This window comes from Mauremys mutica, chromosome 10 (assembly GCF_020497125.1).
Source record: "Mauremys mutica isolate MM-2020 ecotype Southern chromosome 10, ASM2049712v1, whole genome shotgun sequence".
Taxonomy (NCBI): Eukaryota; Metazoa; Chordata; order Testudines; family Geoemydidae; genus Mauremys; species Mauremys mutica.
Window position 1 is genome coordinate 14,898,604 of NC_059081.1, and position 23,386 is coordinate 14,921,989.

At 43.8% G+C, this 23,386-nt stretch overlaps 1 long non-coding RNA gene across 1 annotated transcript in view; it reads left to right on the forward strand.

Moving 5' to 3' along the window:
- Positions 1-23,386, forward strand: part of LOC123378411 — a 349,709-nt gene that overhangs the window by 127,825 nt on the left and 198,498 nt on the right. Inside the window, exon 6 of the long non-coding RNA XR_006582596.1 lies at positions 30-139. This is a non-coding gene — a long non-coding RNA (uncharacterized LOC123378411). The remainder of the gene's footprint in view (positions 1-29; positions 140-23,386) is intronic.

The following is a 23,386-nucleotide window of genomic DNA, read 5'->3' on the forward strand; positions in this document are numbered from 1 at the left end:
TGAATACTTGGGCTCTTCCTGTTCTGCAGGTCAGCTCCATTCCTGGAGCTGGGCCAACGCTCCATTCCCAAATAAACTGCCTCCATGACTGAAGCCTTCAGAAGAACTGAAGAAGCCCAGAAGCTATGCAGTTGCTGAGGTAAGTCCTCCCTTTCTGTGCATTTTTAATACAGGGCCTACTACAGCAGTGGCTCTCAAACTTTTTTACTGGTGACCCCTGTCACACAGCAAGACTCTGAGTGCACCCCCCCTTATAAATTAAAAATATTTTTAAAATATATTTAACACCATTATAAATGCTAGAGGCAATGCGGGATTTGGGGTGGAGGTTGACAGCTTGTGACCTCCCATGTAATAAGCTGGCGACACCCTGAGGGGTCCTAACCCCCAGTTTGAGAACCCCTGCACTACAGGATTCCCATTTATAAATGGTGAACTTCATACTTAGCTCACACAACACCTGTTGATCTTTCTTCTGCTAAATTGTTTAGCGAACAATTTTTTTAAATTCTGAGAGTTGGCCTAATTTCAGTCCCATAGAAGTCGTATCTGTTTAAGGTTTCCCACCAAGATCTTCCAATCGGATTATAAATTTATATCCTAACAAACTCTCTCCTATTCACAATCACCGTGAAGTGGTGCAAAAACTCAAGATATAAATACAATGCTCAATTTATGCTCTCCAATCCATACACAGATCTTATTGAGATCAATAGACAGCCCATAAACATGCATAAAAGGACAAAGTCCTAGGCTTTTTGAAGGGTATATATCAGTATATGAACTACTGAAAAAATAGTTTTAATATTAATAAATTCTATTTACATCATTTACCATATTCAAGGGAAAGTGCTAAGAAAAACACATGAGAATGCATTAGTTATAAACTTAAATCCCCATATGAAACAAATGAATCATTATGATATTACTGGATTACCATTCCTAAATTGCCTCCTTTCACACACATTTTCTACAGGCCCTATGGATTTTTCCTCTGTTGGTAAATACTAGTTCAGTTTTTATATTTACAGTTACATGCACCCACTTACTATGACTTTAATTCCTACCAATTAGTCACAATATTTTTATCTGATACCTTTTGCCTTCTTTTTTCATTCAGCTTTATTACCTTTTTGCACTAGCCTCAGAATAGTCAGAAACATAATAAATTAAAGATAGACTTTCTTATTTTGGATTGGAGCAGAAGACTTGAGATTTGACTCCCCATTTAATATGCAAGGTGTTAAATATTAATTTAACCATAATAAGTATGTTCTACTTGGCTGAGAGAGAAAGTGCAGGACAATAATACTTTATTTTCTTCATTTGTGTTTAAATGTGGGAAATCATTATCTCTGTATATATGTTTAAACATGCACATTGTTTTGCGAACACTTACCCAGTGCAATGAGTCTAACAATGATCAAGGAAAACCAATGATGAAAAACAGGCCAATTCATAATGAGGTTCTTTACTTGGGACTTTGTCATTTCGGTTTTGTGACAGTAGGTTAATGCACTGCCTGTCCCCCCATGGAGACCTGATCTTAAATTCAAATTTAGATCACAAGTGAAAACATATTTGGTAATTTCACCCTAACTCCACATTTGTGTATATAATAAAACTGCCGAACAATATGACACAGCAGGAAGTTACTGTTCAAGAGACGCCCAGGTTAAAGTTGAAGTACACTAGAAGAGCTGTGGGAAACCTTTCTGACCTGCATTATGCCCTGCTCGATCCAATGTTATTTCAGATTAATTCCACAGAGTCATATATATTGCAACTGACATGAACCTCTTGAAGCTTTTATACAATTCCCTCATTTGCATAAGCATTAAATTCACTTGCACATGGATGAAACAACAAATGTTCTATTGGCAGATATAATGATATTCAGAATCTTATTCATAACCAACATTTCTTTTCTTTTTTTCCACAAAGTTTTTGTAGGAACTTGCTTAGCCAATACAAAGACAGAAAGAAAGTGCATCCAAGGTTTTTTATGATTACAATGATATATTTTCCATTTTTACATCTGCATGTGTTCTTATATGAATATTTTTCTCTTATGCGAAGGATTTGTCCTGCTGAGACCAAAAGTTCCTGGCTAACATTTTTTAGCTTTGATTGCTATTCATGTTTGAGTCTTTCAGATACTTGACACAAAAGTTCCAAATTATATCAAAGTCCCTTAGCTGTCATCTTGATCTGTAGACTGATTTTTTCCCCAAAGACATCAATTCCTTTACATCCCTTTATCTGGTCTTTAGATGTTGGAAGTATCTCAGTTTTCAATGCTTCTCTTTGCCATAGCTTTGAATTTTAATGAATAACTTTAGTAGTAATTAATGGGGCTTCTAAATCATTTATATGGAATGGGGTAGTCACACCAACATGCCAATTGGGTGGGGTAGTGGGCAGTTCGGGAGGATGGGCAAAGTTGGGAAAAGTCAGGACATTTCGGGGGGGAGGGGGAGAAATGACTCAGTAGGCTTTTTGGTATCTCTCTTGTTTTTATCAAGTTTTCATTTTTGAACTTCTGTGTCACTAAAATATTTATGTGGGGATAACACACTCAGGATTGGTCAAATAATGGATTACTATAGGGAGTTACATGTAATCAGATTTATTTTTAGGGTAAAGGATGACTTGTAAGGGATCATTTGAAAAATGTCATCTCAATGAGTAATCGGATTACTTTGTATGGCAAAAAGTAGCCGAGATTATGTTCCATTACGGAGGTGCATGCAGAGAAAAATTTGGCTCATTGTGGGATTTTTTGACTCTTGTTAGCTCTAGCTGAAGCTGAAGATATTAATCTATGTAGGAATTTATATTGTACTATGTTAGGTCTCTCATTTTTCCCTTTCTGATATGTGTACAAGGAAAGGGAATGGAAACTTGGCCGTAACTCACCAGCTGAGAATTTTCATAACATGTCCCTGTCCTAAACAGGTGTACAGTCGTCATAGTCAGTTCCTATGCCACCCCTGTCCTGGCTTGGTGTAGGGGGCATTCTGGGTATACAGGGTGTGGTTGGAGCGCTGATGCACTCAGAGAATCTCTGCCTGACAGACAGCCCATAGAGGACTATTACCATCTGACACACTTTGTAGAAACCACTAAACTGCTATAATCTAGGCCAGCTCCAGGCACCATCCTAAGAATCAAGGGCTATAATCTGACTGAGGCTGAGCACAGCATAGAATCTGAAGCTGTGTATCTGAGCACCATCCAGGAAACGCTTGCCCCCCCACAGGCCCCATGTTCGTTGTAGTTTCAGTGCAAACAGCAAGCAGGCGCACACAATACTTTTTTCACAGCATAACACATGATGTAATTAGATTACAGTAAACTGGCAACCTTCCTCATGAGCCTGAGGAATTATTAGCCATGCCCAAATTAGTCCTTAGCCCTTGTCTTTAGGCTCCATTTAGTGTCTGAACAGCCAACAAACTCACAAAAGGAAAACAAAACTGCCAGCTGGGGCTTTCTACTCAGCCACAACTCACAGGTATTCTCGCCATCACCACAGACTAATGCAGGAGTCCGTCCCTTCCTGCAGCTTCTTTCTGCAGTGTCCCCCTTTCTTGCAGTTGTTCATAAGAAATAACTGTCCCCTTCTCATTAGTGAACAGAACAGATTGGCCCCAGGGTGTTTGGCTCTTAAAGGGGCAGGCCGCTCTTTTACCGCTGTCCTCTGGGTAGTTTACCTATTGGTTCAATTACTATCAAGTGCCCACAGTGTATTCAAAGCAAATATACTGAGTCTGAAGTACAGATTACCCCACTTGTTAGTGCTTCAGATGCAGCTTCACAGCATGACCTGCTCTCTGCAGAGTTACAGTCTGGGCAGACGCCTGGGAGAGGGCCTGCCCTTTGAGTGGAAGGTTTTGAGCCTGATCCTGCTCTCAGTAACATGGGTGAAACACCACTGTGTTCAGTGGAGTTATTCCCGAATCCTGCGTCTCAGTCAACCAGAGCAGGACCAGAGCCCCTTGGATTTGATAGGTTTCAGAGTAGCAGCCGTGTTAGTCTGTATCCGCAAAAAGAACAGGAGTACTTGCGGCACCTTAAAGACTAACAAATTTATTTTAGCATAAGCTTTCGTGAGCGTCCGAAGAAGTGAGCTGCAGCTCACGAAAGCTCATGCTAAAATAAATTTGTTAGTCTTTAAGGTGCCACAAGTACTCCTGTTCTTCCTTGGATTTGAATCACTCTTAGAAATTGCTCTGTTAATGGTGGTTCTGACTCACATTCACCAAAGATAGGACACGAAAGATAAAAAGGATAGATTCTGAGAGAATAGGAAGTCATTTCCATCCCTGTTGAAAGCAGTCAGTAGGGGGCTTTTTAATTTATTTGTTTAACAGTTCCATAGGAATAAATTAGCCAGCACTCCAGCTGTGCTCATCTGTCAGTGTCACACCTCCATTTCTTCTCGCCTCGCTCTTTAAATTTTCTCCCTTTTCCTGCACTCTTGCTCCTTAAATTGTAATGGGTGCTAAATATTTAATAAAAAGAAGCATAGTTATGCAGCCAAACCCATCTTTTTAATTATGTTTCATGTCTTCTGCGTCATTTACCAAAGGCAGGCTTATACAACTGTCCATGCTTGGCAAGAGGCAACAAAAGCCTTTTGTATTTTCCTTTATTGTGAACATTGATGTTCCACTGAATCCTAAATGGTAACAATAAACACATATATTTTTAATATCCAAGGAGGTTCTATTTTATTTAAGCAGAATATGCTTAAAATATTTAACATCCTCCATTCTTTGATGTAATACCGGATTGTTTCCTTCCAGGACTTGTTGCTCCTGATATTATACCATATTTTAGTCTTGTTTCATAGGAAGCACATTCTGAAAAGACATGGATGCTTATTAAACCTATAAGTTTTAGAAGCATGATAAGATTGTAAAGTTATCAGGTATTCAGGGCTGGTAGCCCCAGCCACATCCTCAGCTGGAGTAAATCATTGTAGCCCCATTAAAATCAATGAAGCAAACCTCCCAGTGTTTGAAGTGGCTAAAGTAGGACATAGCATCACTCTAATTTAGCAAGTCTGCCCCTATGGAGATTGAGATGGAGGGGCAGACAGGCCCTATTTGATTGGCATTGCAACCCCATGTCCTAGGCTGCTATGCCAATCAAATTTGGCCCACCCGCTCCTCTGTAGTAAGAAAATGTTCTATTTCAACTGGGACAAAGGGTTTGGGGCATCACAGTGGGACAGCCTTTGAACCCCAGGACTGTTGGGAAGTCTGCTGAAGCCATGTCGACTTACACCAGCCGAGGATCTGGCCTACACTTTTAAGTGCACTTACACAAAATTCTAAAAGAGGTTCTAGCACTGAAGATTTCACGGAGTCCTGGGAAGTCTTGTATCTATGAGCCACTTAGGGTTTTATCCTGCAAACTCTCACATATATGAGTAATGCCACTGAAGCAAACTATTATTATGATTATTGGATTTAGGCCAGAGGAGCTCATCATGTGAATAAGGTAGTTTAGGATTGTGCCCTTAAATCTTAGGAGTGCAAAATAGTTACAGTATAAAGTCCATGGAGGGAGCTTCTCTCGTCTTCCCTTCACCCTTCCAGAGAAATTTTATTTAGCAGGATATGATGGTTATTTCCCTGTGCATCTGGCTCTTCTTTTTTAATGAGTAAAAAATATCTGATCTCATTCACTGCAAAAGCAATATATAAGGAACATTGGTTTTTTCCTCTTTTGTTGTTTTCCTGTCTTCTGCTTGTTCATAGTGGCAGGCTAGATTTGTCTGGTTAATTGACTAAGGGCTTTGTTAGTCATGCATCTGGAATAACCACAAAGAAGAAGAAGAAACAAAAGTATTTTTATGGCTCCTCAGTGCAGCAAAAAGTCGCTAAGTGCTGAGGTTTTTGGAGATGATCAGCAAACCTCCTGTCATAGCCAGAGGGATTGCTAAATCTCAGAAGCAGCCTTTTCTTCATAACTACTGCAGCAGCTTTAAAGAAAGAAATTGTATAGAAGTCTGAACATGTTGGTTGCATTCATGTAAGTTGACCTTCATCAATTCTGTGGTTTGTTTTATGCCAAACGTAGCCCCCAAAACTATCTGATTCAGTATTTCTCTGCAATAATGTATAGCTCGTTTCTTCCACAGTGTTCATAATTAATGAGCCAACAGACTCTCCAGGGTTCTTGGGGCCTGATCCAAACCCCACTGAAGTTAATGTGAGGCTTTCGCAGATTTTAAAGGCAGAAGGGACCATTAACTCATCTAGGCTGACCTGTGTGACACAGGCCAGATAATTTCACCCATCACTCTGTACTGAGCCCAATAATTTGTGTTTGACTAAAGTGTATCCTGCCATAGAAAGTCTCTCAGAGAATACCATGACTATTCCACTCTTTCCTTTTCTTCTTTTTTATTAGTTACAACAAACCATGGATCAGATCCATGGGTGGTGGGTATCATAGACTGTGAGAGACTGTGCCTCCCCAAATAGCCACGTGTGGCCCTGCTGCTGGTCCGTCCCCAGCTGCTCCCCCACCCTGGCTTCCCACTTTCCAGTTGGAGTCCACTATGGGGTGGCCCCAGCTCAGGCTGCACCACCCGCCCTTCCAGTGCTCTGGGATTGTGGGGGGAACTAGCCTGGGATGGGGTCCTCTGGGCTCTGGTGGTGGGGTGGGGCCTTTGGGCTCCAGTGGGGTTTGTGGAAGGGGCGGAGGGCTAGTTTCCCCCAGCCTGCAGTTCACATGGTGCCCATAGTCAGATCCTTGGGGGGGGGTGTAAATTGTCATATTTCAATTGACTTCAATGGCGCTACACCAATTTACACCAGCTGAGAATGTGGCACCTTGTGTATTCTGATAACTTGTCCTATGTATACTTTTTGCAATGGGGTATGGGGTACAGTCCAGCTCCTCCGCTGGTATAAATAGCTCCATTGGCTCCATGGAACAACTCCAGTTTTCAGAAGCCTAGGCTCTGGGCCACCATATCTAGCGGAAGCGTAATGTCCCATTCATACTGAAGACTTACTTGTGAGATTGTTGGGGTTTGTTTGTTTGTTTTTTCATTGTTATTGTTGTCTGACACTCTGTAAAGCTTAAGAAAAGGAGCCTTAAATCTCTGTTGTACGCTGGTATTACAACACTGTAATCTCTGGATTTTTTTTTTAAAAATCCACAATAAGCTGCACATCATTTTTACTGATGATAAGGATGACTGGATAGTTAGAAAGGAATAACATACGACAAGGCTAGACTTACAGTGAGATGTGTATTGTACTATACATACTTTGGATAGATAGTAAGCCATGAGAGTGAAGGTTGATTGATCCCAATGACTGGGGCAGAATGTATATCACAAGAACTTTCAGTGCTAGAATGTTTTATTTAATTCATAAATTTCAGTTTTAGCCTATAAAAAATCTTTTTGGAAGCAACTATTTGTTTTTCATTAGGACGAGAGCATTGGGGGCAAACTGGCCCTTCAGAATGGTCTTCAGGTCCTGCACTGTCCCAGGATGCCTTGCTGCTAGGGTCAATGTAGTGGGGGACTGAAGGTCTATCTTAAAGAGTCAATTTGCAAGGAGGAATATGTTGTACAGATTCAATCTCCTTCTAGTTCGTGACACTGAAAAAACTGAGGTTGAAGAGTTACACTGGCTAAGGTGAATTGCTAAAAGCTATTTGTAAACTGAATATCGCCACATCCCTCGGGGTACTGGAGAGTCTCCTACTGTTTTCCTTTGTTTCTGGTTCTGTAAACCATTTTGGTAAGCTGGGTAGTATATAATAAGAGAAAGTGCTGGCTCCATTTTCAGTTGCTCTAGCCTCTGCATTTGAGAAACTTTGCCCCTTTGACAGGGACCAATGCACGCCAGAGCTTTTGGTCCTGTGTCCATTGTTTGACAGCAGTCAACAACATGTCACTTATGAAATGAGCAAAGGTGGATTGATTAATCCTGGGTGGCCTGTGCCGATGTGGTGGGGAGAGCAGTCAAGCCACCTGTGACTCTCTGGCGTACCATTTTAGATTGCATTCGGTTTTAATGCCAGTTTGGAGGGATGAGGTAGGTAGATGTGGTGATACACGGTATTTTTGAAATCAGGACACCAGTCCCAAAGGAATACTCGGCTTCTCCAAGATAAACTCTTAAAGTGATTTTGTTTTCTTCATCATGAGTTAATGGCATTCATTAAAAATTGACCATTGTGGAAGGGCTCATTTATTAACAGAAAAGCCAACACAGAACATAAACAAAACTTTCAACCCAACATCTTAGTTGGGTGACCTGGTCATTCTTAATCCATCTGTCCCCCCACTCAAGCCAATGTTTGCCTCTATCCAGGTCTCCCTTAGGAGTTCTCTCAATTCTGGTCTCTGCCCTGGTGTCAGGCTTGATGTCTCTCTTCGAATAAAGTCCTTTTCTGGAGGTGTCCAGGGAGGTCCAACCACTGTGACTCTTCTCCAGGGACAGCCAGTGCCTGGGAGACCACCTGACTGAGACCAGGCTTTCTTGGATACCCATCAACTGCAGCCCTCTGTCTAGGAGGCTCCGCTCTCTAGGAGTACCTCTTACAGGTTCCCCATTGGGGTGGGTTCTCTGGAGAGCTCACCATCTAGGCTCCTGGCTCAGCTCTCTGGCTCAAGCCTCTCTTGGGAGCTCCTGTCCACAAAAGCTTCCTGTCTCCCTTGGGCATTCCCCACTAACTAAGCTTGGTTAACCTTTATTGGGTCCAGGCGCTTGTTTACTAATCAGCCACTTGGGGCAGCCAGTTACACCGAGGTGGAACCATCATAAGGCAGTCATGGGCAAACTGATCCCTAATTCCCCATAAAGGGCAATTTCCCCATGACAGTGATGTTATTTTGCCTTCATCCTCCACAGCATGGGAAGTGGGTCACTTGCCAGGATCATCTGGGTTTATCTCACTTAATCAGTTCCTGCCATTGTTGGGGCCTCTGGCACCTCAGTCCCTCCTATGTTTTTCCTGTGGTACACACTAGATGAATCTCCTCTAGGCTGTAATACTTTGGTCTAATTCTGGTTGTTGGGATTAGTATGGTGGTGGTTGTGTGCTGTTAGTGGCCTGTGCTAAACAGGAGGTCACATTAGAGGATTTAGTGGTTCCTTCTGGCCTTCAGCTTTATGGGTCTAAACAAGTGTTTGCTGTGTATAAATTACCATATTCCTAAAGTCCTCACCAATTTTTGCTTGAAGTATTTATATGGAAACCCTAAGATTCTCCCACATATTCATGAATTTGAACCTGGGTAATGGACAGCAGGATTTGGTCCCACTGTAAGCACTAGTGACATTGTAGTGTACTTTTAAGAACTCCCTCCAATCTCATATATGCCTTTATTGTTTTCACTGGCTTTTTATATGGTATTTATGGCTAGGACTTGAGGTGGCATACAGTCTTTTTTACATCAAATGTTTACAAACCCAGACTGACAGGGTATAGTATTCAGGAGATATTGCTTTTATGACCTGGAGTCAAGCTATCGCTCAGATATATAGATGGATGGGAGAAATACAACTCTAAGGACAAGTCTGCTGATCTGAAGAAAAATATTCTTCATAGATCCCTTAGTTAAGTCTCTCTCTTAATTCAATGCATCATGTGTTCTTTCTTACTTCTGCCTCTGACTTCCTTCTCATTTGCTTTCTCCTACTTTCATTTTTTAATCTGCCTTCTCCATATTCGTAAGGAAGATTTTTTCCTACCTCAATTTTATTGATCTTCCTAAAATTGGTACAATCCTTTAATTGTGAATAGAAAAAAATGTCTGATCTATGATCAGGGATTATCTATAAGCATCATAATTTGTGAAATGCAGTGTTGTTTGCAATCTTGTTGTAGCCATGTTGATCCCAGGATCTCAGATAGGCAAGGTGTGTGTGGTAACATCTTTTACTGGACTACTTCTATTGGTGAAAGAGGCAAGGTTTTGAGCTACGGAGGGCTCTTTTTCAGGTCTGAGAAAGGCACCTGCTGTCACAACTAAATAGAAAGTGGAACAGTATAAGGAGTTAACACCATATTCTGAGACCATTCAAGGAGAAGTGGCCTGTTAACACTTTTCCAATCATAGGACAAAAAAGGGGGGATTAGTGGGTTACAGATTGTTATAATAAACCATAAATCTTTATTAAAACCATGATTTTTAGTGTCTTGCAGAGTTAGGCATTTAAGCTCCCAGGTCTGGGACATACACTTTAATACACTTAAAACCACCTTCATCAAACAAGGACACTCCGCTAGAGAAGTAGATAATGTCATGAAATGGGCCACCCAAATACACTGAGAGAACCTGCTTCAGTACAGAAATACTCCCTACCCGCAACTCTGACTGCACACCTCTAGTTGTCAGCTCCTACCCTGTACTGGAACCCATATGAGGTAGTGTCAAACAGTTACAACCCATACTTGATGGGGACCACATCCTGAAAGACGTCTTTCCTGAATTCCTCCCCCCCTACAACCTCTTCAACTTCATCAGAAGGAAGATTCCCACAGACCAGGACACACCAACTCAAAGCGGCACCTGACCCTGCCAGAACAACACATTCAAAACCTGTATATATATCTGCACCGGTTGCAATGATCAAAACCTCCCAGCACATACCTTTCAAGATCCATGGGTCCCATATTTGCTTATCAGAACATATGTACCTCATCCAGTGCACTAAATGCCCAATAACATCTATGTGGGAAAAACAAGACTGTCACTACAATTTTGAATGAACTCGCACAACAAATGATAGAAGACAAAAACACCTTGTCACCTGTGGGTGAACACTTCTCAGAAAGCGATCACTCTATATCTGACCTCTCAGTCCTCATTCTCAAAGGAAACCTGCACAATACCTTCAAAAGATGAGCCTGGAAACTTAAATTCATAACTTTGCTAGATGCAAAAAAATCATGGACTGAATAGAGACACTGGGTTTATGGCTTATCATAAAAATCTATAACCCACTTTAACCACACCCCCACCCTATTTTTTCCCTTGCCCCCCCCCATGACTGGACAGGTGTTAACAGACCACTTGAATGGTTCCTTGAAATATGTGTTAACTACTTATGCTAAATGGTTTGTTCCACCTTGTATTTAGCTGTGTCACTCTTGAGTCCATTTCCCAAACCTGAAGAAGAGCTCTGTGGAAGCTCAAAAGCTCGTCTCTTTCGCCACCAGAAGTTGGTCTAATAAAAGATATTACCTTACCCACTTTGTCTCTCTAATATCTGGGGCCAACACGCGTACAACACCACTGAATACATTCATTAGTGTCATTCCAGGTAAATCAGATCTACTTAATTTCAGAAGACTTCTCATGCCCCCTACTAGAATTCATGATCATTGCCGTCATCTCTGTTCCTGACATTCTTTCTTTAATATGCATTATTTTCAAATGTTGCCAGATACAGGTATTCTTTTATATTGGACAAATAAGCTTAGTCAATTGGACTACTCATGTGCCTAAATGCTTTGCTGGCTCAGGACCCTCAATGGCATAAATAAGGAAGGTAAAAAAGAGGAAAAAAAGTGAGAAAGATACAAACACCTAAGCCCAAAATCGAAAGTATTCATACAGCACTTGAAACAAAGACGAAACTGCAATAACAACACAGACTCTCTGGTTTATTCCAAATTCAACATCTTCCTTCAAGGGTTAGGGCCTGAGTCTGCAAACATTTATGCACAGGAGTTATTTACCAAATTATTGAACTCAGTGTGAATATTCCTATTTGTCTTTGCATCTAGCAAAACCCTTTTCTAGCAAAATGCCAGGCAAAGGATTTAAATAATAAAAAATAAAATAAAACCATGGAACTAACATGATGTTTGCAAACCAGCATGCCACTTGTGTGTTATGTCACTTTCCTTCCCCTTTGTGTTTTGTCTTTTAGATGTAAACCCTTTGATACAGAAACTACCTCACGGTATGTTTTTTACAATGCCTAGCACCATGGGGCCCCATTCTCAGCTGGTCCCTAAACACTGTCATAATAAATATAATAATAATAACAACAATACTCTTGTTATTCAAGTTATTTCTATGTGTAAATATTTGCAGGATCAAGTTCTTTTTGGCCAATCTTCTTAAAAGAAAGCAAGATAAGACCTTTACAAAAAAAATTAACTCACTGTTGCTCCTTCTCCAAAATACTGACAATCAATATCTGATAAAGTATGGGTGCTGTGCCGGGGTACACCAGACCCTCTGAGGCCCCCTGCTGGAAGGCTCATGGCCCTGCCACATCGTGCCCCATAAAAGGGCAGTGGAGAGGATCCTCTAAGCTGCCTAGCATGGCTGTGTGGGATACAGCCAATCAGGGCCCAGCAGGTTAGTATAAGAAGAGCTGCAGGGCCAGTGTAAGTTCAGTTCCTTGCTGGAGCTGGAGGTGTGGAGGCTGAGGGAACTGCAGGACCTTGGATAGGGCAGTGCTGCCAGAAGTCAGGAAGAGAGAGAAGGATCCCTGAGCTGGTTGCTGGTACTCCATCAGGATAAAGCTCTGAGGTAAGGGTGAGGACAATGTGAGGGATTGGCCCAGGGAATTAGAGCAGTGGCGTAACATAGATAAAGGGACACAGAATATGGCTGCTATCTACAAAGTCCCTAGGCTGGGACCTGGAGTAGTGGGCAGGCCTGGGTCTCCCCTCTGCCATTAGACACTGGGGAAAGTGGTCCAGATGTTGAGGTGCCCTAGAGGGGGAACTGAACTGCAGTGGCGCAGCTGGAGACCTGCAGCTGAAAAGGCCCTAAGAGAGTGAAGACATTGTTGCCAGGGAGGGAGCTCTGGGGCACTGCTCTAACCTGGAGGAGGGAGAACCTGAGGGAAACATTGCAGAGGATACTGAGAGAGCTCCTTGTTGGACTTGTACTCCAGAAGGGGTTTTGCTTGTCTTTTCTCTCAAAGACAGACTGTATGTGTCAGCAGGAGGGCTGAGTCACCAAAGACCCACCATGAACAGAGAGAGTGCAGGCGCATGCACTCGGCCAAGGGGGCGCTTGCGAGAAGTGAGTGTGCCCTGTTATAGGTGCAGTGTGTGGAGGACAGATGTGTCACTTAGATACTACTAATGGCACAGGTAGGTTAGTTGAACTTGCCCTGTACAAGAAGACTGTGTATGATAACTTGTGGTAACTGAGGTCTTAGTATGTTTCATTTAAAGTGCTGAGGTTACACACACTGTTTTAAACTGTGCAAGATACTTTAAAATATTCGAATGCAGTATTCAGTATTGGAGTGCAACTGTGATATAATTAAAAAATACTTGACTTTAAGTGCAGTTAGTTTCCCTTTTAAGCCTAATTTTCTGGCTTCACAACAGTTTGGCTAAGCCTTCATTTTTTAAAGTTAGAACTTCAAAGTGAGTTATTTGCTTCTGTAGTCTATTTCTATACAGTTCTTTCAAGCTTTTCCAGCAAGTCAGTGGTACGAGACCAGAAAATCATGTGTTAAGATGTATACAGTACCTTCATTCCAAGGTTCTTGAAGCTTTACAAGTATTAATGAAGCAAGCCTCAGATAGCTAAGTATTATCATTGTCATTTTACAAAGGGGGAAACCGATGAGCAAAGAGATTAAATGACTTGCCCAAGGTCACAGAGAAGTGTTTGCTGGAGCTAGGAGTATAGAACTCCTAGCTCCCAGTCCACTTAATGACACTTATTCATCAGGCAATGCAGCTTTTAATTATATGATCACCACAGTAACATCCTAGTTCTTAAATATTCCATCACAGATTGTTTGTGATAGGGTTTTTTTAAAATCACTATCACAATCCACACACACTTTTTAACCACTGTAAATGCATAATGTATACTATTACCATGCATGTCAGATAAATTGAGTCCCTGACATCCCACAGTGACAATGTTCACAACCTCAAGCCTTCAAAACCAATGAGTCTCACCCCAAACATTCATGAGGTTGGCTTAAAGTCCATGAGATTTCAAAAATAACAAATCTGGGTTCTTTTTATTTGCATTCAGGGCACATTTTCAAGCTTTTGCCCACAATCAAGAGGGCTTGAAATGTGCTAATTTCAAAAAAAGGCTGAGATTCTCACCTAATTATGTGACTGCAGGAGCTGAGGTTTTAAGAACACCACCAAGTACAGAGCGTCTTGCATTGAAAAGCACAAGAAATGAGGCTAGGGCTCCTGCAGAGGGAATGCACCTGCTGCACAGTCCATTTGGACAGTGCGGCCTGCTCTTTCTAGCCAGTGTAGGAGGATGAAGGATGGCCGGGGTCCTGAACAGGGATTGTGTCCTGACTGAGCCAGTCTGCTTGTGCACTTGTTCCCTCCTGCTTGCAAACCTGCCGGGGTCAGTTATACTTTAAACCTGGATTTTTATTTGTATGCTTGTTTTACCTTTTGTGAGCCCAATTCTGATGACAATCCCAGCAATTTTACATTGGTGTAACTCCACCAATTTTCCATGCCTGTCTTGCACCGGTGTGACATCAGAATGCCTCTCATAGGGTTCAGAGAGGTGTGTTTTATGAATAAAGATTAATTGCATATACTCTTACATACACATGTGAATGTATAAATTTGCAGACAAATATGCACACACAGTACAAACAAGGTTGGCTTTATAAAATTAAAAGAATAACAGATGCACCATTTAAAAACCTCCATAATAAAATGATTTTGAGTTGTTATGCTCGGTGTTTTCTATCTCTAAGGGCATGTCTGCACTCCAATCTTAAATTGACCTATGTTCTTTGACTTATAGCCACCACCGTAATTATGGTGGTGGCTGATGTCCACACTACCCTCCTTCTGTCAGTGACGTGTGTCCTCACCAAGAGCGCTTCCACTGACTGAGGGGTGCTGAGAACCAAAGCTCTCAGCTCCACACAGCTTCCCACTGGGAGCCCCACTGCCCCCTGAGGCATCTCACCTCCCAGCCTATGGGGAGGGTAGAGAAAGGGAAAGCCACCTGGGGCTTCTGGCCTCCGGCAGGGAGATCTGCACCCAGAGTCCAGTTGGCTGCAGTTGGGAGGCTGGAGTGACAGCCCAAGCCGGGAGCTTGGGTGGCACCCTGGGTTGGAGTGGAGACCTGCAGCAGCCTGGCTGGGGAGCCAGAAGCCAGCTTTCCAGTGGAGTCATGAAATTGACAAGACAGCCAACAGATGATGTAAGGGATGCACTGTCTAGAAAGTCATTGCATCACCATAACTACACTGACATAAGCTCTTGTGGAGGTGGAGTTATGTTGTTGTAGTAGGGTACTTACACTGGCAGGAGCAAGTCTGTAGTGTGTACACTGGCATAGATAAAACATAAGGCAGCTTAACTCTGTAGCGTAGGCCAAGTCTTAGGCCTTGTCTACACTACAAGACTATTTCGAATCAACTTAGTTCGAATTTGTGGATTCGACCTTATGAAGTCGAATTTGTGTATCCATACTAAATACACTAATTCGAATTTCTGAGTCCACATTCACGGGGCCAGCGTCGACTTTGGAAGCGGTGCACTGTGGGAAGCTATCCCACAGTTCCCGCAGTCCCCGCTGCTCATTGGAATGCTGGGTAGAGCCCCCAATGCCTGCTGGGGGGAGAAATGTGTCGAGGGTGGTTTTGGGTAAGTGTCGTCATTGAACCGTCAATCACAACCTCCCTTCCTCCCTCCAGGAAAGCGCCTGCGGGCAATCTGTTCGTGCACTTGTCTGGTCAGTGACAGCGCGGACGCCACAGCATTGCAAGCACGGAGCCCGCTGCGATCATCGCCGTTTTCTCCTCCTCGCACTTTATCGTCCACGTCTTCCACAGTCAGCTGATGAGAAATTGGGCTACTTTTCAATGGTGCTGCAAGCACTGGGGGACCATAGGGGACGTTTTACAAACATCAACGTCGGGTGGCCGGGCAAGGTTCATGATGCGTGTGTTTTCAGGAACTGTGGGCTGCTCAGACGCCTGCAGGAAGGTAGTTTCTTCCCGGACCACGAAATAACTGTTGTGGATGTGCAGATGCCTATAGTCATCCTCGGGGACCCAGCATGCCCGCTAATGCACTTGCTCATGAAGCCCTATACAGGCGCCTGGGACAGCAACAAGGAACTCTTCAAATACCAGCGAGCAGCGTTACCTGTGACTGTTCAGTTTCTTTACAGAGAAGCTGAACCTGCCCCTGTTTCTTTACCCACTGACTGTTGACTCTCCTCTTCGGTTACATACCCTGTTCACCCCGTTACCCCCACTTCCAGCACACGTGTAAAAATAAAATACATGTCCCATTATTACTTAACAAAGGTTTCTTTATTCATGACTTTTCGTGAAAGGGTTGAAACTGGGACGCAGGCTGTGCTGGGTAGGGTGTGCGGTGATGTAAAGACCGCCTCTAAACTCAAGGAATGACAGGCTCCTGCTCCTAGAGCGGTCCGCAATGCCGGAAGGCTTCTTTCAACGGAGCCTGCCATCCCTCTTTATGGAATTCTGTGTGCGGGCGGATATGTGACCTTGTGGTGGAGGAGGACGGATACAGATTCCTCAGCTGCGTGACTCAGCGGTCCAGGACAAGGACCGCTGTAAAAGATCTGTAACCGCCCTCCCCCGCTGCAAAGTCACATCTCCCCCGCCCACACAGATCCTGGAAACCATACCGACCAGGGTGCCTACTGACTGCACCGTGTGTGTGACCCGCTGCTGATCCTGCCCCCGTGTCTGTACCCTGGGAAAGGTGACTGTCCTATGCAATTAACCACCCCCTTCCCCACGCCCTCCATTCAAACACAGTCTTCTTTGAAAAAACATAACGGAAACAGTAATTAACAGCAAAGCATTTTTATTAATTAAGTAGACAGTTAGGGGATGGGACTGGGATTGGGACTACTGTGAGTCTGGAAGTGAAGGACTTCGGCAAATGTAGGGTATGAGAGCTTTTGGGTACTTGAGCACTGTGCTGTGGTGCAGTGACAGTATTCACGTCCCCGGCCGCCCCTCCTCCTGATTATTTTCGGTGAGGGGGGTATGGGACTTTGTGGCGGGGGAGTGCGGTTGCAGATACACTGCAGGGTGTCTCTGTCCTCCTGCGGTCCTGCAGAACATCCACAAGGCACCTGAGCGTGTCCGTTTGCTCCCTCACTAGTCCAAGCATTGTTTCAGTCGCCTGCTTGTCTTCCTCACGCCACCTCTCCTCCCGTTCGCTGTGTGAGCGCTGGCACAGAGAGACGGTCTCCCTCCACTGGCTCTGCTGGTCCGCCTCTGCTAGGTAGCAGCCCATACGTTCCTCGAACATCTTGTCCCTTGTCTTTTTCTTTTGCCGCCTAATCTTTGCAAGCCTCTGCGAGGGGGATGCTGTGTCAGGTCTGGAGACAGTGGAAGCTGTGAGATGGGAAACAGGGAGTGAATTCCTTGCAAATATTCTTTTTTGCGAACAATTAACTGAGTCTAGGCTGTCTGTGTGAATTCTGGGTTGAGACCCCTGTGCCTGCTAGGGCACAAATCATTTTCGCGGTGGATTCTGGGTAAATGTCGCCAGTCATTCCTTCCTCCGGGAAAGCAACGGCAGACAATCATTTTGAGCACGTTTTCCATGAATTGCCCTGGCATACGCCATAGTGTGGCAACCATGGAGCCTGTTTTGGATTTTGTGTATGTCACCGTATGTGTACTAGATGCCGCTGACAGAGGCGGGCCAGCAGCGCTGCACAGCAGCATGCTTTTGCTTTTGCATGACAGCAGCGATGGTTACCAGGCATACTGCACCGTCTACCATACCATGAATTGGTAAGAAGACGGTAATAAGATGGTCATGGTTACCTGTCCTTTTGCACTGCACCATTTGGTGCTGTCATAAGTGCCCCTGGCCGATCAGCCAGGGGCGCAAAAGCCAAAATTGGGAATGACTCCCTGAGTCAATCCCTCCTTTTTGGTATCTAAAAATAGAATCAGTCCTGCCTAGAATATGGGCAAGTGTACTAGAGAAACACTGTATCATAGAACCAGAGAGCACAGCTGCTCTGTGTCCGATCCTGCATAAATTATGAGCTGTATGCTATTCACAGGGGGTGCTCCTGCAACACCACCACCTGTTCATTCCGTTCTTACCCCAGCCTTCCTGGGCTACCATACCATTGTCCCCCCACTTGTGTGATGAAGTAATAAAGAATGCAGGAATAAGACACAGTGACTTGTTTGTGAGAAATGAGTGGAAGGAAGCCTCCAGCTGCAATGATAGTCCAGGCAGGACATTAAGGAGTGTGGATGAAGGAACCCATCATCCCTCTGCTAGTCCAGGGGCAATTGAATCTTTTATTTACAATGAAGGGTGGGGGCTGATGGAGCTCAGCCCCCTGTTGCAATGATGAGGACGGTTACCAGCCATATTGCACCATCTGCCATGAAAAATTAGGGACAGGCGCCCTTGATCGACCTTACTGATGCTAGTCGGCATGGTTACCAGCCCTTTTGCACTGCCCCATGTGCCAATAGGCTGACGATGACGACGGGTATCAATCGTATTGTACCGTCAGCCACCCATGGCGGGGGGGGGAGCAAGGATATTGGTGTTGAGTGCTGCAGCATCGCATCTATCTGCAGCATTCAGTAAAGATACGGTGACATGTAAACGAGTCAACAGAGGATTGATTTCCCTTTAACTTCTCGGGTTCGGGGGGAGGGGGTGCATAAATTGCAGAGCTGTGCCCTGAACCAACGCGGACACGGTGTTTTACCATAGAAGCATTTGGAGCTCATCCAAGAATGCAAATGATTTTCGGAGACAGCAGGAACTGTGGGATACCTTGCGCCCTCATTCCCCCCTCCCTCCATGAGCGTCCATTTGATTCTTTGGCTTTCCGTTACGCTCGTCACGCAGCTGCGTGCTGAGTCTGTGCTATTCCATCTGTCCGTGGATTTATTAAAAATACTTTGGACCAGGCGCACCATAACAGTAATTCCACTACTTAGATGCATGAGTCTCCTAGCGAGATCACCGTGAGGACGGGCACTGAAGGAGATAGAGAGCGCATGCTGCGTGAAATCTATCACGAACCACGGACCTATGCAGCCGTGCTCGGGGAGGCAATGCTCCCTGAATACCGCATGAAAGCCTCGTGCGGAAAAGGGTGCTATCACGGAGCACCCAATAAGGCAGCTCTCCCCAGGAACCTCCTGCTGATGCTTATCGATTAACGGAAGGAGAGCTTCGTGGAGATCTCCCAGGAGGATTTCTGTTCTATCACCATATATAGAGAGACCTCCTTCTCACACACTTCAGATTCCTGTTATATTAAGAATAAAAGTTAACATGGTTAAAGCACTTACCGACTGCTCCTTCCCCTGATTCAGGATCCGGATTCATGGCCGGGGAGGGTTGGTAGGGGATCTCCGTGGCGGTGATGAATAGATCCTGGCTGTCGGGGAAACCAGCGTTGTAAGCGCTCTCGCCTGCCTCGTCCTCCACAAACACTTCCTCATCTTCCCCGTCCGTGAACATCGTCGAGGAACTGTCCGTCGACACTGTCCCATCATCAGAGTCCATGGTCACTGGTGGGGCAGTGGTGGCAGGCTCCGTAGCGTCCGTTTGCCGCTTTGATTTTTTGGTAGCCTTGTCTGGGGTCCTTGGTTTTCACGCGGCGATGCGTTGCATGACGGCTGTATCCTCTGTCTGGATCATGGCTTTGGAGACCTTCTCGTAGGTCTTTGCATTCCGTTTGTTGGAGCGCAGCTCCGAAAGCACAGACTCCTCGCCCCACACACCGATCAGATCCAAGAGTTCCCGGTCAGTCTATGCCGGGTCCCTCTTTCTATTCAGAGATTACATGAACTCCTCTGCTGGAGAGCTCTGCATTGCTGCCGGTGCTGCTGAGCTCGCCCCGATGTCCAACCACAAAATGAGATTCTAACTGGCCAGAAAGGAAAAGGAATTAAAATTTTCCCGGGTCGTTTCCTGTGTGGCTGCTCAGAGCATCGAAGCTCGGACTGCTGTCCAGAGCGTCAACAGAGTGGTGCACTGTGAGATAGCTCCCGGAGCTACTAAATTCGATTTGCATCCACACCTAGCCTAATTCGAGCTAGCCATGTCGAATTTAGCGTTACTCCACCTGTCGGGGTGGAGTACCAAATTCGAACTAAAGAGCCCTCTAGTTCGAATTAAATGGCTTCCTGGTGTGGACGGTTGAGCGGTTAGTTCGAATTAACGCTGCTAAATTCGAATTAAAGTCCTAGTGTAGACCAGGCCTTAGTGTAAGAGTTTTCTTATTGTGTGATCTGGTTTCAAAGGGCTGTTATACAGCATGACCATGTATATGTGTTTCATCCTGCAGAGCACTAAAACATACACTTGTGTCTATCAAAGGCAGCCCCAGGTTGAAAGGGAGAGAGAACTGACAATTTCTATTACAGCATTTAAATGTTTATTTCGTTGTTAAACTTTAGACTTTGCAGTTGCTTTCTTACTGGGCAGTGCCATCAAGTGTTGGTGCCTACCCCATTGGTGTCCATTGTTCTTGAGCTGCACAGAGAAAATTGCCTTCTTTTAGAAAGAGCTTGCTATCAGGCTGCTGTTCTGTTAAAAAATGGATGTAGGTAAAGCTTTTGAGCCATCACTTTATGGTCTCCCTTGGTGCCAAGAGTACCATCAAACCTTTGAATGAGACACTCCAAAAATAAGAATAATCACCATATACACACACATTGTATCTATCCTTTGAGGTAGTTTTCCTAGGACTCAGGGTGAAAACTTTTTTTTCTTTGCTCAATTGATCATAAAGAACCTCAATAAATATCAGTGCACATTTCCCATTGTCTCACAGGAATGTGTTTTGTTGTACATTGGAAGTGGAAATGGTCCCCAAACAAAATCTTGTTTCCACCCCTTCTCCCTGAACATTAGGGGTCTTTAAAATCCAAACCTAGGTCTGAATTTCATGAACTTTCTCTGAAATGGGGTCACACCTCTGGATATGCACAACCCCACATTGTGTAGGTATAATTGTGTCCATGCATGTGTGTTAGACTGCTGACCTATCTCCCCAGCCCTGGAAGGACCAACACCACACTAAGTTTGGATCAGGGCCTTTTCCTTCTTTTACTCTACACACACAACTCACAAAACCAAGCCATTCTGCTGACCAAAACAGGCTGCAGAGACCTTTTCCCTTGCATCATCCCCCTCCCCCATCAGGGTCTGCCATAGGAGCCCGATCACTTCCTGCAGCTCTCCTCTTCAGCTGCACTCTCTCAGCTTTTAACAGAATCACTTGTGTGCTTCCCATCGGGGTCTGATAATCCAATTTCCTGGGCCAAAACACCTATTTTTAAAAGGCTCTGGCTCTACACAGGGCTGGCTGTCTTCTGCCCACCAACCACCCTGTTACAGTGTGTTTCAAAATTATTATTGCTGTTTCTTCCTTGCACACCCAAAAGTGCTATTAAGTTTAGCCAGCTTGGATGCAGTCCCAAGAGGTGTTAGAATCCAAGCAGCCATTTGCTGGTTATAATATGTACAAAAAGTGCCTATCGTATGCTCTAGGTGTCCTTCACAGTCATTAAAAATTCAATGTGTTAGTCCAGCAGCTTACTCACTTCTGCAAAGCAAAAAACAATAAACAACTTAGCAGGGGAAAAAACCCTCTATTCCACTCTCCCTACAACACCATTTGGTATTTCTTATTTATATTTGTCAGCTACTGTCTCCTAGTTTCAGTATCGGTGAGATCAGATCTGCCACAATGTGCATTTCCTGCCCTTTTATCCTGACTTTGGCCTTTTTAAAAATCCTGTCATATCTGAGTGGTAATTACTTCAACCACCAGGATTTTTCCTCTCGTCAGGGGTAGTAGGAATTCTGCATCATTGTCTTTGAAAGCTGAGTCCACTTTAACTTTTTGTTTACTAGTTACACACTTCTCCACACATTCCCCTGGGTCTGGAAGTTCCTTGCCAGTTGAAACTCAGACTCTCATATTTTGAGAATAATTTGCTTCCTTAGTTGAACTCTCTGTTGCAATATTTTGTGTTAATCAGCAGTACAGCCTGCGTAAGTTTCGTCTCACCTTTGACATCTTGTAATGTCTCTTAATTCCTCTCTATTAAGTAGAATACAAATTAGCTATAATGGCTGATGAATGTCAATGGCTTCTGGCTTTGGGTTTATTTCAGATTTGCACACAAGTTCCAGTGTTTTTTCTAAAGCTTACCTGAGCATTGGTAACACCACCATTTAACCAAGCCACATGCCCCTTCCTCTGGAACCTTCCTCCCACAATAGCACCCAACTTATGTTATCTGCTGGCTTTTTTCTGGGGAGTAGTCTTACAGTCTGCTACCCTGTCTCAAGTGTTTTGTGGCATTAACCTCCTATGCATTTCCTCTTGCAGGGGTGGCCAACTTGTCTACTCACTGTCCCATATGTTTTTTTTTCTTTCCCCAAATGCAGCCTCTCCTCTGGCTTCTTCACAAAATGGCTCTGTGAGCCCACCTCCCAGAAATCCTTTACTTTATATTTTTTAGGCAACTCTTTTGTGCTTTCCCCAGTTCTGCTGGATAATTCTTGGTGACCTGGTTTTCAATTTTTCCATAGTTGTCATGGATAGTACAATACCTATCTGTCCTCAGTTATGTTTTCCCCAAATGTGCCAATATGTTCCTACAACTATACTTTTTGTCTCCTTGGCAAAATTTTCAAAATATCCACGGATTTAATAGCACTTAACATTTACATGACACTAGACATTTTCATAGCTCTTTACAAAAAACACTCATTAAAATTTATGGAATTGCTAGAAGATAAGTGACTAAGTATTACTATTATGACATGCATCCGACAAAGTGGGTATTCACCCACGAAAACTCATGCTCCAAAACGTCTGTTAGTCTATAAGGTGCCACAGGACTCTTTGCTGCTTTTACAGATCCAGACTAACACGGCTACCCCTCTGATACTTAAGTATTATCAACATTTTAGAGATGGGGAAATTGGAGAAATGAAATTTACCCAAGATCATTCAGTGGCAGAGCCTGGATTTGACCTGTGGCTCTCCTGAGGCTGTCCTTTGCTCTAACCCTGCAAGATTCTACTGCTTGTCATGACTGGGATGGAAAGCTGCATGACTCCTATTTATATCCATCTTAATGTCAATGGGCTATAAATGGCAAAATGGTGGGAAAAGTCAGGTTTGGTCCCTTAAATGCTAAATAAAAAAAAAACTTGTTTCCATAAACTGGGAACTGTACAATACAAAAGCAGGTACCAAGAGGCAGCTGTTCCCATTCTCATTTTGCCATTTAATAGATGACTGTACAGTATGTACAAGGAGAAATACTATAACAGTCTGGATGACTATCTATAGAACAAAGAAATTGCACCACTAGAAATAAGTTAAATTGATGCCCACAGTGGTGTGTCTTGTCTC